This window comes from Camelus dromedarius, chromosome 23 (genome assembly GCF_036321535.1).
Source record: "Camelus dromedarius isolate mCamDro1 chromosome 23, mCamDro1.pat, whole genome shotgun sequence".
NCBI classification, from domain to species: domain Eukaryota; kingdom Metazoa; phylum Chordata; class Mammalia; order Artiodactyla; family Camelidae; genus Camelus; species Camelus dromedarius.
The window spans coordinates 22,709,289-22,726,429 of NC_087458.1; the positions used below are offsets into that span (position 1 = coordinate 22,709,289).

At 45.0% G+C, this 17,141-nt stretch overlaps 1 long non-coding RNA gene across 1 annotated transcript in view; it reads right to left on the reverse strand.

The window, feature by feature from the left end:
- LOC116148072 (uncharacterized) overlaps positions 1–17,141 on the reverse strand; it is a 319,134-nt gene that overhangs the window by 27,323 nt on the left and 274,670 nt on the right. Inside the window, exon 4 of the long non-coding RNA XR_010377415.1 lies at positions 2,283–2,409. This is a non-coding gene — a long non-coding RNA (uncharacterized LOC116148072). The remainder of the gene's footprint in view (positions 1–2,282; positions 2,410–17,141) is intronic.

The following is a 17,141-nucleotide window of genomic DNA, read 5'->3' on the forward strand; positions in this document are numbered from 1 at the left end:
AAACCAATTGATATAAATTCTGAGCTCTGGGTTTGGGTAAAGAACTTACTCTATAGTTGTCTTTAAGGACTTTGAGAAAATAATAAAAAAGAATATTGAAATGATAATGACTATGATGTACGTGTGTAGGCAGCGTTCAGTGTTTGACCTTTATTTGGCCATTTGACCTACAGAGTAAACCTAAGAGATCACGATTATTTGTTGAGCCTTGGGGAAGTAGGGGATTGGCCAGCTTCACACAGCTTATTAGTAATAAAGCCATTATTCAACCCCAGGTTATCATTAGAAGGACTGCAACAAAGCAAACCATAAGAATAAGGGCATACACTCCATACACAAAACTAAACTCAAAATGCCTTAAAGACTTTATTATTATGAGACAAGACATGGTAAGTCTACTAGAAGAAAAGACAGGCAAAACATTCTCTGACATAAATCTTAGCAATGTTCTCCTAGGGCAGTCTACCCAGGCAATAGAGATAAGAGCAAAAATAAACAAATGGGACCTAATTAAACTTACAAGCTTTTGCACAGCAAAGGAAACCATAAACAAAACAAATGACAACCTATGGAAAGGGAGAAAATATTTGTAAATGATGTGACTGACAAAGGCTTAATTTCCAGAATATATGAACAGCTCATACAATTTAATAGCAAAAAAAACCAAACAACCCAATCCAAAAATGGGCAGAAGACCTAAACAAGCAATTCTCCAATGAAGACATAAAAATGGTCAATAGGCACATGAAAAAATGCTCAGTATCGCTAATTATCAGAGAAATGCAATCAAAACTATAATGAGGTATCATCTCACACCAGTCAGAATGGCCATCATTCAAAAGTCCATGAACAATAAATGCTGGAGAGGCTGTGGAGAGAAGGGAATCCTCCTAATCTGCTGATGGGAATGTAGTTTGGTGCAGCCGTTATGGAAAAAAATACGGAGATTCCTCAAAAAAACTAAAAATAGACCTACCATATGATCCAGCAATCCCACTTCTGGATATATATCCAGAGGAAACTCTAATTTGAAAAGATACATGCACCCCAATGTTCATAGCAGCACTATATACAATAGCCAAGACATCGAAGCAACCTATCGTCCATCAACAAATGACTAGTTAAAGAAGTTGTGGTATATTTATACAATGGAATACTACTCAGCCATAATAAAGAATAAAATCATGCCATTTGCAGCAACATGGATGGACATAGAAATCATCATTCTAAGTGAAGTAAGCCAGAAAGAGAAATAAAAATACTATAAGATATCACTCCTATGTGGAATCTTAAAAAAAAAAAAAAACAGACACTATGAACTCATCTACAAAATAGAAACAGACTCGCAGACATAGGAAACAATCTTATGGTTACCAGGGAAAGGGGGTGGGAAGGGATAAATTTGGGAGTTTAAGATTTACAAATGTTCACCACTATATATAAAAATAGATTTTAAAAAAGTTTCTCCTATATAGCACAGGAAACTTCAATATCTTGTAATAACCTTCAATGAAAAAAATATGAAAATGAATATATGTATATATATGCATGACTGGGACATTGTGCTGTACACAGAAATTAACACATTGCAATTGACTGTACTTCAATTAAAATAAAGAAAGAAAGAAGAAAGAAAGATAAGGGCATTGATACTTCTTTCCTTGGACATTCCAGCAAACAGAGCCAAAGACTGACATGGTGAATATTGGACTGGATTTACACCCAAGGAGGACAACTAAGGGAAGAACAGAAGAGAAGAATGTGTCTTTCTAGAGGCTGATGGTCTTTTCCATGGAACTCAGGGAAGTTTTTTTTTTTTTTTTTTTTTGGATGGACCAGCCCTAGATGTGCTGTGAGATAAAAACACAAACATGGAGAAAGACACATGTAAGAATGGGACACTGTGATGGCTTTGTGACATGTCAGCTTGGCCAAGCCAAACTACACTTCCCTGGGATGCTTCTGATCAGGGTGGGCTCCAAGGGAGATTCTTCCAGGAGAACTTGAGTGTCAAAGGTGGTGAGCAGCCATTTTGTAATGCACAAACCCCCCCTCCCAGTTATTTAATCAAACACTGGATACTGCAGTGAAAGGGTTTTCCAGGTGCAATTAAATTCCCAAATCAGTTGATTCTGAGTTAATCAAGAAAGGGAGTATCCTGGATGGGCCTGATTTAATTAGGTGAGATCCCTTTAAAGCCCTCTGTGAACAGCAAAGATTCCAAGCAGTAGAGGAGAAAATAAACAGTAAAATATTTCCAAATTCTGAGATCTCACACTCACCTCATTGCTGCCCATCTGCTGACCCACCTCACTGGAGTGAAGCAACTGCTCTCCTTTTCCTTCCTGACTGCCTGCCCTGTGGACTTCAGGCTGATGAATCCAGCTCCTACCACACTAAGCCTGCGCCCTGTAATTAATCATATACATGATTAATATATACACATACACACACGCATACACACACATACACACATACATACACATGCTCCTCTTTTGGCAATCTGATACAGACACTGAGGAATAGTAGAACCATAGCACATTTGAACGCCAGCCCTGTCCATCAGCTAAACAGGCTCATGTAACAAATTGTCTGGTTTCCAGGAGAGGCAGGGACACTGACTGGTACAGCAGTCTAGGTAAAAGAATAAGCAAATATAATATAAAGCCATATCCAACAGTGAGGAAGAGGGTGTTCTTTTCATGGAATAAGCACATTGTACTAGTCTGCTCGGGCTGCCATAACAAAATAGCAGACTTTGTGGCTTAAACAATAGGAATTGATTTCCTTACAGTTCTGGAGGCTGGAAGGAAGTCCAGGATCAAGCTGCCAGTGGGGCTGGTTTGGGGAGGGGGCCCCCTGTCTACAGCTGGCTTGTAGACAGATGCCTTCTCACTGTATCCTCTCATGGCCTTTCCTCTGGGTGTGCAGAGAGAACTCTTTGCTTTTAAGAACACCAGTCTTACCAGATTAGGGCCCTACTCCTACAATCTCATTTAACCTTAATTATCTCCCCCATGTCCCTACCTGCACACTGTCACACTGGGGATTAAGGCCTCAACCTGTGCATTTTGCAAGGACCCAACTCAGTCTATAACATACACCTAATGAACAAAAAGAAGAAAAATGTTTCCAAAATTAGGGAGGTTGAAGGATGGCCATTCCTACTTAGGATCAGCTAGTTATTGGTAGAAAGAAGAATTCTTCTGCTGTTCAGGTCGTCACTGGGTAGCTCAGCACATTTTTTTTTACAACTTCCCTCCTGCCCTCTTATTCCCACCAACCGTTCAGCCTGTCTTTGTCTTGTCTTTACCAGATTGTAGGTCAACATCGGCTCCTTCGTTGTTTTTCAAAAGAAACCCAGTTCATGTTTGTTAACAGATTTTATTGAAGAATCATAAGAAAAACAGAAAGGAGGGTTTATATTTCACCCCATCCCCACAGCAAAATGCATCGTCTTCTTACCAGATATGTCTCCTTCTCCACTCCTACTGTGGTCCTCACACGGGATTCCCACACCTAGAGGCAGCCTTTTGTTCCTCTAGTGTCCCACATAATTCTGCCCCTAATCTGAATACCCCATCAGGCTGCTGTTACTTAATATAACTTTGAAGTCTCAGCCCATCAACTTAAATGACTTATCAGACAACACACAATGGTCTCCCTCGAGGAAGTTCTGGTAAGACCTACTTTTCTCTATCTTGCCTCAAGAGAAACAGAATTGTTAAAGGAGTTTGATGCCTGTACGAGACAGGTACACTCCATCAAAAGGACACCCCCAAGCGGATGACTGTGGCACACCAGCCTGTTAGTCACTGGTGGAGGTGGGCCGATTCAGGCAGGGCACAAAGGTGGAGGGAGAGGGAGGTTTCAAGGGACCAAAGATAAGCAGGTCGCAGGTCAAGGTCAGACTAAGCTCTTCAAGGAAGAAGAAATGCAGCCAGTCTAGTGGCATCGCAGCCACCCACTCCTAATCATCCAAGAGAAACAGGCACTGTCCTGACAGCCTGTTGGGACAATTGGGCTCATGGAGTGTAGCACACCTCCCTCTGAAGGGATGCTCTCCACTGCTCATCAAAACGGTGATTTAATACAGTATCAAATTAATAATGGAGCATAACTGTGCCACAGCACTAAAGGCCTCCCATTTGTCTGCTGCACTGTTGGGACATGCCCTCTCCATGACCTTCCCTCATCTCATTACACAAGAGCCGCTTTCCGGAACTCACCGAAAATCGTTCCCTGTGCAGCTTGCATCCTCGGGTGCCTGAAAAACGTTCGAGCCATTCAGTTTGGAGAGGCCACGTGGGGTAACAGGGAGAGTCTGGGGAACAATGTGTGTCAGTGTGCTCTGTCCATGAGTCAGATAACACATAAATGCACATTGTATTTTTTACGAGTCGGGAGCCAAGGGTTCTAGTACCCGTTTTACCAATGATTGTCAGAAAGTCACTTGACCTCTTGAGAACCGAGTTTCTTTATTTGTAAAATTGCAGTATGTAACTTGACGCCCTCTAAGGTCCATTCTGGGTGAATAATGACCATCATCACAGTGATGACCTGACATTTATTGCACGCCCCATATATATATACACCAGGGCATTCTTCTATTCCTTTTATGTGTAGTTTCTCATTTATTCCTCAAAATAATCTTACAGAAATATTATCATCATCATCTTCATTTCTCAAATTAAAAAAAAAAAAAAAAAACAAAACCCGAGGCACAATGACATCAAGGAGCTTGTCCAAAAGTCATTCAGCTAAGAGAAGAGCTAGGATTTTTAACCCAGGCAGATTGCCTCTTGCCGACACACAGCCACTATGCTCTTCTGCTGTTGTGAGTATATTTTAATGATGTGCTCTATAAAAACAAAAACATACTGACAAGAAAGAAAAAAAGCTTTGAGATTGTCAACACAACATCAGGAAACACAGCCAGTATTGAACTGTGGGTTTTTTAATGGTGGTAGCAGATTCGTCATAATCCATTTATGCTCTTGTTCAGGCTTCTTATGACTAACATAGAACAGTTGGCCTGAGGTTAGTGCCGCAGACTGATGTCGTGAAACAGGCAGAGCTGACTGGTCTACCCAGGACTGACCCTTGACTTTGGGCACTTGATCATTTGGAGATATTTCACTTCCCAAGTTTCTGACAGACATTTGCTCATGCTGTGCCTGGAGAACCAGGCTTTGAGATAACCAGCACTGACTGTTGACGGCCTGCTCATGGGCAAATGGCATCTTGTCTCACCTTCCCCTTAGGGGCCATCCAAGGATGCAAAACAAAATGCAAAAGAGGCAGCCTTTTACTCGGTACTTAGAGATGGCTCAGAGCATCAGCTTTGGGTTAGCTCTGATCCCTCCAACATCCCAGCACATTTTCCATACCTTGAATGGCGTTCCCCATCTGCCTGCTCACTCCGAACCCACTCAATCCTCCAGAATAGCCATTCACAGTGATTTATCCTTCTCTGAACGTGTGCAGTATTGTCAGCTCTGCCCCAGAGTTTACTGCCTGATTACAAGTTTGATCCTGCTGCGTTGTGGCTGTGTCATGTGTAGTGGAGTCTCACCTGCACCAGCGGGTGCCTCGGAGAAAACAAGGCACACTTCTTTAATTCCTCCACAGCACCTGGCTCGGTGATGTATTAAGCACGTGGTTCTGTGACCACTCGCGAGACTTTTGCTGAATTGGATTGAAAGGAGGAATAGCACACAGGGACCATCTTTTGAAAAAAAAAAAAGAGCTTTAGGATCCAGGAATCTTTGTAGGAATGAGAACCCATGACACGATTTGTGTGGGGCCTACTATGGGCCTAACCTCCTACTTGGTGTGGCCCACAGTCGTCATTTCTTCACCTTGTGAACATCAACAAAAGTTTTTGAAGAATAAATGCCATCTGGGAAGAGCACTGTACACTGTTACTGCCAGACATCACTAGGTCAACTCCAGTTGGTAGAAAACCACGCAGAAAGTTAGAGCTCTGTGAGAATGGCCTCAGGAAGAAACAAAGGTCAGATCTGTGGAGGCAAAGTCACTCCTGGACGAGAACAACACAGAAGGTGGGAAGCAGGAAAGTAGGAATGCCAACAACGGAAGTGAGAAAACCACTGCCTTTGGGGATGTCTCTTGCGTATACTTCTGTGACGACGTGAGCATGTGGAGATTGCAAACATTGCATTTCCTCAAGCAGGAGGCACCAGATAACACATCTGCTTACAATCTAAAGGAGCCAAGGACTCTCCTTGTGTTGTCCTGATGTGATTTGGTACTCTAGGCCCCAAGAGAAGACTGATGTCTTACTTCGAAGAAACTGCTTTTGAATCATCCATCTCTTTCTGTAGATCTATTACAACCACGGTTCTCTAAGAGGACTTACTGGACTGAAGGGATGTTTGAACATCTTCCCCTCATGAAGTTTCCAAGGGTGGGAAGTGGAACCTCTGATCTGCTCAGCCAAGGATGTGCTGCAGAGTCTGTCCCAAGTGTGTATGTGCTCACGTCAGGGTAGAGCAGAAGAGAAAGCATTTGACTGCTTCCATCAGAGTGTGTCTGAGGTTGACTGTGAAACAAATGTAGGCAGTTCTGAGCCAAATGTCTATTGCTGTCCAAGGCATCTGCAAACCACATTTGTTTTTTGGCTGTGATGGAAAGGGGTTGGCTGCCTGTCTTGTCTTCCTTTACTTCCCTGATCCCCTGAGTTGGAGGAAGGTGTTGCCACTGATGTCTTTCCCAGGTACGGTTTGTTGTTTTTCTTTGTAGATTTTATGCACTGACAGCCAAAAGCCTTGAGTGAGGAAATGATTCTTTAGGAACAAAAAAGCTCTTTTGTCTGTGACATTTAGGACACCAGGCAGAATGGTCTTTCCAGATAAAGTTGGCCGGCGATGGGAAGAGTGGCGTCTATGGGTCACAAAGCACCATGTCTGTACATATTTCCTGCCGACAGGCGCTCACTCCGCGTGCCAGTCCCATGTGTTAATGTCACTACTTCCTTCTCCGTGTGGCGTCCAGGTCTCTTTGCTGAATAGTTCTGCCTGTGGCAGTTCCGCTGGAAGAGCTGGGAAGGAAGAATGCACTGACCTGAACATCTTCTTGAATGATTTGGTTTTTTTAGTTGGCTATTTCTAAATATTTAAAATTTTCTAAAAAGCAAGACAAAAAGGTAGGAAAAAAGGAAAAAAAACCAGCAGCTAGCTATTAATTTCTTAAAATTGGATTCAGAGCTTAGAATTTGAGTGGGTATTGATGGACTCTACCACTAATGCACATGTTTAACAAACGTTTTAGAATAAAACAATAGAGACAAAAAGACCTGAGCCCCCAGTGGTACCAGAGGTGTCACAGAATAAGTGAGCGTGAACATTAGCCAGCGGTAGAAAAGGAGCATCTTGTCAAAGGGACTTGACAGTGGATGGAGACCTCTGATCCTTTCTGTTAACCTTGTCATGGCTCCCCAGCTATGCGCCCCCCACCCTGGGGCATTTCTTTGATCTTTCATGTCCTGCGAAAATATACACAGGAATCATCTTTTTAAGTCCAAACTGGAATTATCACCCAGGGATTTGGTAAAAGAAATAGTTTGAGGTTCTACTTTTTAGTGGGTGGCTGGTAAGGGGCAGGTGGCGAGAAGAAAGGATCACAGGAAGAAAGGGTGTTTTCCCACCTTTTACTGACACTGTCTGTCTTGTAAGAAGGGGAGAAAAGTTACAGAAAAGTGAGAAAAAAGATATGAGCTTGTCTGACGCACCTCTTCCCGAAGATAATGGGCAGCTGTCAATCGGAACCAAGCCATGAGCGAAGGAAGTTTCATCGCTTTCACTGATCTGCATAGTGTATCGTTATGATCAGTGATTTTTAAAAATTGTTCTAACTTTTAGCTGCTTTATAACTTTAGGTTAGGTTTCTTAGAATAAAATGTAGGGCAACAAAAGGAAACCGAAAATGTGTATTTTCCTCCTTAGGTAAAATCAGTGCGAATCTTCATTAATATTTACCCAAAATATGTCACATTGGAAATTAGTCTATCTTTGGAGCTTCTCTCTGATGCTCTCCTCAGAGTCCACAGCTCAGAATTGTCTCAGTCTAAAAATACTTCATAACTCTGAGGCTACAAGGACAGAATTCAGTCTGGGGGTAGAAGAGTCTGAAGAAAGATGTAAGATGTGCTTTCAATCACAGGGACTATTATTACATGAGGGGTGGTGATTGTATGTTCTCTGTTCCTAATGATGAGAAAATGAAAGAACAAAACCCTGAATAAAGAAGAACTAGCACACAGTGAGGCTTGCTAAGAATGAGAGAGAAGGAGGGGTATTTTTGCATCTCCCTTCTTGTGCAGCGTCTGGATTACAAGCCCAATATCCTAGTGGGGGTTTAGGAGATTCTCACCTCGGTGCAGGGGACGGACGAGGACCTCCAACTCACAGAGTCGAAGTAACCAAAACACAAAACCAAACAAAAAAACAAAACAAAACAGTGCAAGTATGCAAAAGTTTGGTATCAGGAAAAAAAGCATTTGGGGAATTAGTTCAAAATCTCTTTCCCACAGCTCATTTCCAGAAATGGCAATACAACGAGCGGTTGTGGGGTGGTGTCTGGAAATCTGTATGGATTCTGAAGCAGGTCAAGGCTTGAGGAGTACAGATGTGGTGCTAAGGCCTCTGGCTTAGGTGCCAGGAGCCTGGGTTCCTCCCCTAGTCTGTCCCTAATTCATGAAATGGTCCCGTCAAGTATCGACTTCTTTGCCTAAAAAAATCCATACTTCATTTGGTCCTCCTGTCTGATGAGAAAAGAGCTGCAGAAGAGATTTTCTAAGGTAGAAGACTACTTTACCAATCTGATGGCATATTCTTTTTATCAACTCTTACATCCCTCATTAATCACTCTCCCAAATTAATCAGAAAAAGCCTTCTGTTCCCCAAGCTAATTTTACTCATGGAATTTCAAATCCACAGACACTAATTAGGAGCCTGTCCTGCGCGCAGACCTAGAGAACCCAGTCTGCTGCTTCCCACTTTTGCGATCACAGGCAAATTATTCATATTATCTGAGTTTCTATAACCTCATTTGTGAAATGGGGGTGCCTTTACCTGCCTCCCTGGCTGTCATGAGGATAAAATCTGTAACATCCCTGCTACCTTCTAGGAATCTGATCACTCCCACCCCCAAGTCCTTCCCTTCCTCTTTTCCCATCTCCTTCTCCTACTTTTGAATATGGCTGCCTCGTGACAGAGACTGAATGGAGACACTGGACTGGAAAACATAAGGTTCGTAGAAAGCTACCCAGAACGAATAGAAATGAGCTTTTTATTTTCTCCAAAAGCTCAACAAATTTCTCATGAAATGTATGTGTACATTTAAACAATCTCAAAATGGTATTGTCCTCTTAATAACACAAAATACAAAGCTTAGAACTGGATCGCTTGGCCCCTTCTATTCTCATCTCCTCCCAGCTCAGAATGCTTGCATCTCTTAATAGCCAGCTTCTCTTAGATCTGCAGTTGGGCTCAACACATTCACGCCTCAGCACAACCTTCTTTGTAGTTTTAGCCCTTTTCCAGATAGATATATAATTGTATAAAATATAATATATATATATTAAAAAACACATACACAAATATCTCCAGAAATGAGTCGGCGGTGCCTGTCCTTGGGCGTGTGGTGAGGGACACAGAATCCCCTTAGGGCTTCTGCAAGGCCACAGTAAACAGAACACATGGAAGTTCCAGAGGCTCCTGTCGTGGGGTTTAAAAAGCAAACAAAGGTAAATTTAGTGGGGTCTTTTCTGGCCTCAGCTCTGGAATGATTTTTGTTCTCTTGCTAAGAAGGAGCTCAGGGGCGCAAATAGCTTGTGTCAGACAGGAGAACAAGGGAGCCATGTTTGGGTGGGATTTTGAGAATTACAGTTATGGCACATTTTATCCAGAAAAACTGCTGGCATCAGCAGAGAGCAGACATGGCACATGCCTTTGGGTACATTAATTTTCTTTTTCTTTTTCTTTTTTTTGGCGGCGGGGTCGGGGAGCCCTCGCTGTTTCGGGTCCGTTAGTGGGTGTGTAGCCTGGTGCTGGCACAACTGCAGTTCTCAGAGAGAGCAGAACACCCAACCAGAAACCGCCCACTCTTTTCCTGCAGGCGAGCGCAACATGATGGGAGAAACATCCTTGCAACTTGCACCTGACAGTGTCTTTGCAGGAGGTGGTGGCATGGCCATCCAACAGTCAGCTGAGCACCTGGGCAGTTGCCTTTGAAGCCACCTTCATATCTTGAATGCTCAGCTGCAGAAGAGATCCTGGGGCAGAGGCTGGCCGGTCACCTCCCTGAGTCTAGGGGTCTAGGGGTGTGAAAAGTAATTGGACTGAAGCCCAAACTCCCTACCGTGACACATGAGGGCTTTCCTGATACACCACTGGCCTGCCTCTCCAACTTCACATTTGCTCCTGCCCCCTCCTCGAAGCCACTGTACCCCCCACCCACCACACATAGCTCCGTGCGCCACACTGGCTGTGCACCCACTCACCCAGCCATGGCCTGCTTCTCTTTCACATCTGAACTTTCACCCCACTTTTCCCCTCAAACCCTCCCTAACCACCTCGCTTCCCAGGGGAAACTCTCCTCTGTGCTCCACGTAACACTTCACTCACAGGTGTATTTGTCTATCTACGTGTCCTTCTCTCCCATTAAACCGGGAGCTGCTGAAGGCAGAGTTTATGCTTTATTCATGTCTGTTCTCAGGACTAACACTTAATCAAAAGGGCTCAATAAATGTTATCCAAGTGACTGACTAATTGAATGAATGAATCCTTTCAAGCAGCTTCTTAAAAGCAAAAATCCTACCCTCCCCTGCTCCCACCCCTCATGACTCTACATATTGGAAGCTAAAGCTATATAGTATTTTACATTTTTCTAGAACGAGGAGATATTTGGGGTAAGGATTCGCTGACAGATGGGCCTTTAAGTTTATGTGAGAGACTCTAATCCCATCCCCCACCCGCAGATATAGGGTACTATAGACTGAACTAGGTGTCCCTGAAAAATTCACCTGGAAGCTCTAATCTCCAAAGTGATGGCATTTGGAGATGAGGCCTTTGGGTGATAACTTAAGAGTTAGATTAGGTCCTGAGAGTATCTCCTGATGGAATTAATATCCTTATGAGAAGAGGAAGAGACAAGACACCTTCATCCGCCGGCTGCAAACACAACCAGCCCCTTGATCTCGCACTTCCCAGCCTCCAGAACTGCGAGAAACAAACGTCTGTTGTTTAAACCACCCAGTCTACGGTATTTCGTTACAGCAGCCCGAGCAGACAAAGACAGAAATTGGTACTGATCGTGGTGTGCTGCTGTAACAGATACCTAAAAATGTGGAAGTGGCTTTGGAACTGGGTCAAGGGTAGCAGCTGCAAGCGTTTGGAGGTGCCTGCTAGAAAGCGCCAACAATGCCACGAAAGGGTCTGGAAAGCCAATCTGGCATCTGTTTGCAGTTTGAAAAAAAGAAATTTTTCAATGGAGAGAGAAAAGTCCTGGGGGAGAGAATCCTGGAAGAGACCAAAGTGGGGAAAATAGAGAGAGAAGGTCCAGTAAAGGAGCTCGTTTGAACTTTAAAGGAGGGCCATCTTGTCCTGGGGGTTTTTTAAGAATTGTCAGAGAAAATGGCTCAGGCCCACGGCCACTAGATGAGGGGCTCTGGATGCCTTTGCTAGTCTTTCCTGCCACCAAATCCCACCCCCCAACTTGTTATAACACTTGTAGGCATCCGACAAGTAGTGACGTCTCTTTATGGCGCATTCAGCATGGTGCTAAGTGGGCTGAGCTCTCTAGAAGATGCAGGAGACACAGGTGTACACCCAAGTAGCTTACAGCCTCACAGAGGAAACAAGGTTCATTCATGTGCAAACAAGCATGCAACCCCCCCACCCCCCCAGAACACAATGCAGCTAGTACAGTTCGCAAAATGCTCTAGGTGGTGGCTCTTTGCTGTGAATTAGAATCAGCTGGGGAACTTTAAAAAAATCTTGAGTCTAGGCCATACCCCATATAAGTGAAATCAGAATCTCTGGGAGGGGAGCCCAGGCATCAGTATAGTTTTTTCATTTCCCAGGTGATTCCAATGTACTCCAGCCAAGTTTGAGAAACCACGCTGAAGAGCGAGCATCCGCTCTAGCTGAAAGATGTCTGAGCTGTCCATTCATTAGCTCTGCAGCCTGGGGCTGGCCAATGAGCATCCTGGAGCCCGGCTATTCCAGAGATTTTTTTAAGTCCTATCAAGGGCACTTTAAGTCTCCAATGATTAGCATAATGACTGACACACAGGAAGTACCCAATATAGAGATATTTATCGGAATGAATAACATAGGAAGAGTTATTTGATAAGCTTGCAAATGTACTTATTAGTAATGGTACGATTTGCTAAAGATAGTTTAGTGATAATATTGTTAATAATGGCTGTGCTAATTCAGGTTCCAAGGTACACAGCAGAGCCAAGCCCCGTGTTTACCATGGTGACTGTATATAATGGTGTTCCACTCATGTGTGCTACACTGAGAAGTGCCCTGGGTGGATTGGAAGAATCAAGAGGAGAGCTTTTTACTTCACCTTGGGAAATTGCCTGCTTCACTGCTCTGGTCTCTGTCCATCTGTCCATGTACCACTGAGATGCCAAGCCAATCAGCCATATGGCAGAAGTCTGGGAAAATATAGAGGATATGGCGGGGGTCGGGGGGCAGAGAGAGCACAGAGGAGGTGGAGGAGGAGGAAAGGGTTCTTGGGAAGAAGGAAGAGGAGGGGTGTGACGACAGTGATAGGAAGGGAAGGAGAGGATGAGGGAGGAGACAGTGAAACACTGGGTGGGCCCAATGGTTCAAGGCGATGAGATGACAATAAAGGTTTTGTTTGATGATGATCTGAAGGTCCCAGGAGATGGGGCAGAGGAGAGAGGGGGTTGGACTTGTAAAAGGAGCTGATAAACCCTAAGAATTCAGAGAACATGGGTATAATAGCCCACCAAGAGCATGTCGAGTTTTACTTTCCTGACAGTTTGACTGTCTGAAGGTTGTTAAGTTGCCTCCATTCCTGAAAAAGCCCAGGCTGGCCGCTCCCTCTGGGACTCACATTAACCCCTGTGCTCCACTGCCAGAATCCTGAGCTCACTCCACTCATCCATCTGCAGTCCTAGCAAGCATGATCAAACTTTATGAGGCTTGTTACAAGAAAATTACACAGGAAGCTGCAAAGAATTGGAGGGAGGGGGTGGCGGGGGGGGGCCCAAGCACACGGCCAGGAAAGGGGAACAAGGGTGGGGATGCTGGGCTCAGCCTTGACTTGGAAGGCATCGGAGCCCATCACTGAGCAGCTGGCAGCTCGTGCCTCCAGGGCCCCATTTTCCAAGCGAGGACTCGAGCGTTCACACCTGCACTGGCTGGGACTGAGGCCCTCCCTCTGCAGAGTTAATGGGGCAAGCAGAACCAGGAACGCTCTCTCGCCTCCTTGGCCCCACCTTCTCTACTGGCAGAGCAGGCTTCTCTCCAGCTCCATCTGGGCCTCTCTGCTGCTGAGGTGTGCAGATGCCCCTGGCTCGGCAGCCTCAGAGAGACCCGCTCCAAGACACAAAGGAATCCCACCCAGCCCACTCTCCCCCTCCATGAGCAGCTGGGTCTCACCCCATCCCCATTAGCCTTCTCCTCCGTTCCCAATGTAAACACCCAAACTATTACTATTTATTTGACTTTTTCTCTACATAATACAGCCTTGGACAATTCTTTCTCTCTCTCTCTCTTTTTTGGCTTCCCCTGGTATATTCTCCTGGAAATAGACTGGGGATGGAATAACTAGAAATATCCCAGGAGCTGGGTTTCCTGTGGCTTAATGAAGCTCGTACGGAGAGAAGTAAAAAGCTTGTGCAGATAATTTTGCTTGAATACTTTCCTACAACAACTGCCCCTTGGAGAGTCTCCACAAGCAGGGCTTCTCTCTCTTCAGCGCCACACACTTTTGTGTGCACACACACGCACACGCCCAGATGAACACAGGCTCGCTCAGAATCTTGCTGCGACAGAACCAAATCAGAGTGTTCAAACAGCCTTATGGCTTTTGGACAGTTTAGGAGATGGATGCAGGGTGAGTTCAACTTGGGCAGAGATTTGGACAGATGCTTTAGACCAGTCTGAAATGCAGGAAACCAAGGAAGCAAAGGAAAGATGCTATGTGAACGTTGTTCTATAAATTTTCTCTCCCAGCACAGACCAAGGTGGTTAGATGCCGTTTCTATCCAATGGGAGCTCCTGAAGCTCTCCCGCTAATGCTGGAAAAACATTCACTTAACAGGCTTGTCCAAACAATTCCCTTTTTAATTCAGACATGATGAACTGCAGGGGGGAAGCAGAGCCCCAGGGCTGTCCACCTCAATACCATCACTCCTGACAGGGCACAGAGCCACACGTTCACCTCAGCGGTCCATTAAAAAGCCTGATGGGGAAACTGTGTTTATAGTCAGGTTATAGAACAGGCAGGAAGCAATTAATGCCTTCCCCATGGCCCTGTGCTGCTGTCTCCTCTCCTTCCCAACGCCCACACAGCACATGCACACAAACCCAGCTCCATCCCCTGCTCTGATTTACACGCTCTTTCACAAGCTCCTTTTCTGACCCACCCATCTTCCCGCACAATGGTTCTCTCCAAGTACAACCCTCGGGAGAAACCATACTCACACGTAGACTGCACACTCACACTCCATCTCAGATCACAGCTAGACCCCTCAGCCTCTTTCTTGTTTTCCAGCCACATTTTTTTTTTCTAAACCCATTCACTTGCCATTTCGTCTCTAACCTTGAACCTGCTCTCACCCTCCTTTCATACACAGTCCCGCAGAAAAACACTGCTGCCTCACGCCTGTTCCCCACCCCAACCGTCCACCATCCTTCTTCTCTCCACCTGTCAGTGACCAATTCAGAGCTGCCCCCCTTCCTGGCACTCCAGGAGCTTCCACGTGAGGCAGTCTTATGACTATCTGATTCCTTCCTCTCTCTCTCTCTCTCTCTCTCTCTCTCTCTCAATATATCCCTGTCCTTCCAACTGAACTAGATTCCTCTGAGTTAAAAACCTGACTTTGGATTACGTAACAAGTTCCTTGGAGAATACACGAGGATTCAGCCCATCACTTAAAAGTAAAGCAAATCTCCAAAAAAAAAAAAAAAAAAAAACCCACACAACTATTTTAAAAATGGCTAGTTTACACAGGAACCCAATTAAAGAAAGATCTAGTTGGTGGAAAGTATTGGGAATCAAGGCAATTCTAGGTTGGGTAATGTTAGATTCTTGTCCAACAGCCATTTTGCAAGTGTTAACAAGATAAAAAAAAAATGCCATTGGAGAAAACAGGCATCTCTGAATGCCTCATATGTGTTTCATGAGCAACTGAGTCAAATATAGCAATATTCACTGTAGCAATACAAAATATATACCACAAGTGTGATTAATTAGCCGAAGACTCTCTATACCATGTGGTAAGGAACATTCACTATTATGTTGAAGTTTAATAACATCACACCTCACACTGTGATTAATATACATCCGATTATTCAAATATGGCTGTGCGGATCGTTTCTTTGTAAGAAATGGAAATCATTGTAACACATTTCATACACGTTTCCATATATAACTATTTTTCGGTGATATTTCAAAAAGTTGGATGTCGTCCCCATGTGATTGCTCAAATGAAAATGCTCAAACGTGTACACTGAGTTCCACTGGCAGGCTGGCTTCCAAAAAGAGCAGTGTTGAGATGTGGGAGGGGAGGCGTGCGGGCGGCCGAGGGGCGGGGCAGAGCCGGAGAGCCAGCGGGAAGGCTTCGCACCTGCCTTTGCAGCCCTGGCCCCCTATTTACCAGAACAGATACACAATAACCAGTAACTGCTAAGCACTTCTTGTGGGGGAAATTGAAACTACTAAATCCAATTGACAGGTTAGCGTGTAAGACTGCTCTCTAATGCAGGGGTCAGCACACAGCAAATCTGCCAGGAAAGGGGCAGATAGTAAATTCTCTTGATCGGAGGGCCATATGGCTCTGTCACACCTGCTCAGCTCTGCGGCTGAGGTGCGAAGGCAGTGGTGGAGAACGACCAATGCGCAGAGCTGCTTTCCAAGATAACTTTATTTATGGGCACTGATATTGGGATTTCATATAATTTTCATATGGCCCAAAATATTCTTCTGTCAATTTTTTTTCTGCCACTTAAGTATGCAGAAATGAGTTGGAGCTTGTGGGCTGTACAGACAAGTGGTGGGCTGGATTTGGCTCCCGGGCTGTGGTTTGCTGACCCTGATTTAGAGTGTTTTACTGCAGACACTACTGACTCTGTAAGTCCCTTCCCACCCTGCCTTCTCCTCTTCACCCCTCTCCTCCCGCTTCCCTCGCTTTCCTTCCTCCACCTCCCAGCTCCTGCCTGCTCCGCCTCCAGCAGTTACTAAGGCCAACCGGATCTGCCAGTCCACTCTCTCTGTATCCATGGAGTCCTTGTTTCGTTTTGTTGTCGTTTAGAGTGAAGATTTCTGTTACTTCTTCTAGAAAATGCCACTGCAGAAGTGCCTTTCTGGATACCCTGATCAAGGAAGCTGCTGGTTCTCACCTCCAGAGGATGGGGGCTCCTTATCCCCACCGGGGAGTGGGTGGAGGAAAAAGGCTGCATGGAACTGATGCCCTAGGACTGACAAGGTGTCTGTGTTCCCACAAGACAACCACAGCCAACCATTTGGGGAGCATGTGGAGGGGGACGGGGACTGGGTCAGTCATTTGGGCCCGCGAATAGGGTCTCACCAAGCACAGGTCTAACGCCCACCCCATACCAATTCCACTTTCACATTCACTCTGTGCTTGTGAGCTGGAGGTAAAAGGGAGACCTCCAGAGGCTGGCTGCATCTTGTCTCTTGAGTTCCTCATCCAGGAGCGCACTGTTGAACTTGGAATTGGGCCTCCAAGGGTACTGCATGTGAACATGGCATGGGGTACACTTTTGCCTCGGGCCAGTCCTGACTGCTACAGGCTATAAGCACTTACCAGAGCTAAACAGTATGTGAGAGGCCAAGCAAAGTGCTCCGTTATCCCCAGTTTACACAGAGGGACACTGAGGTTCAAAGTCAGT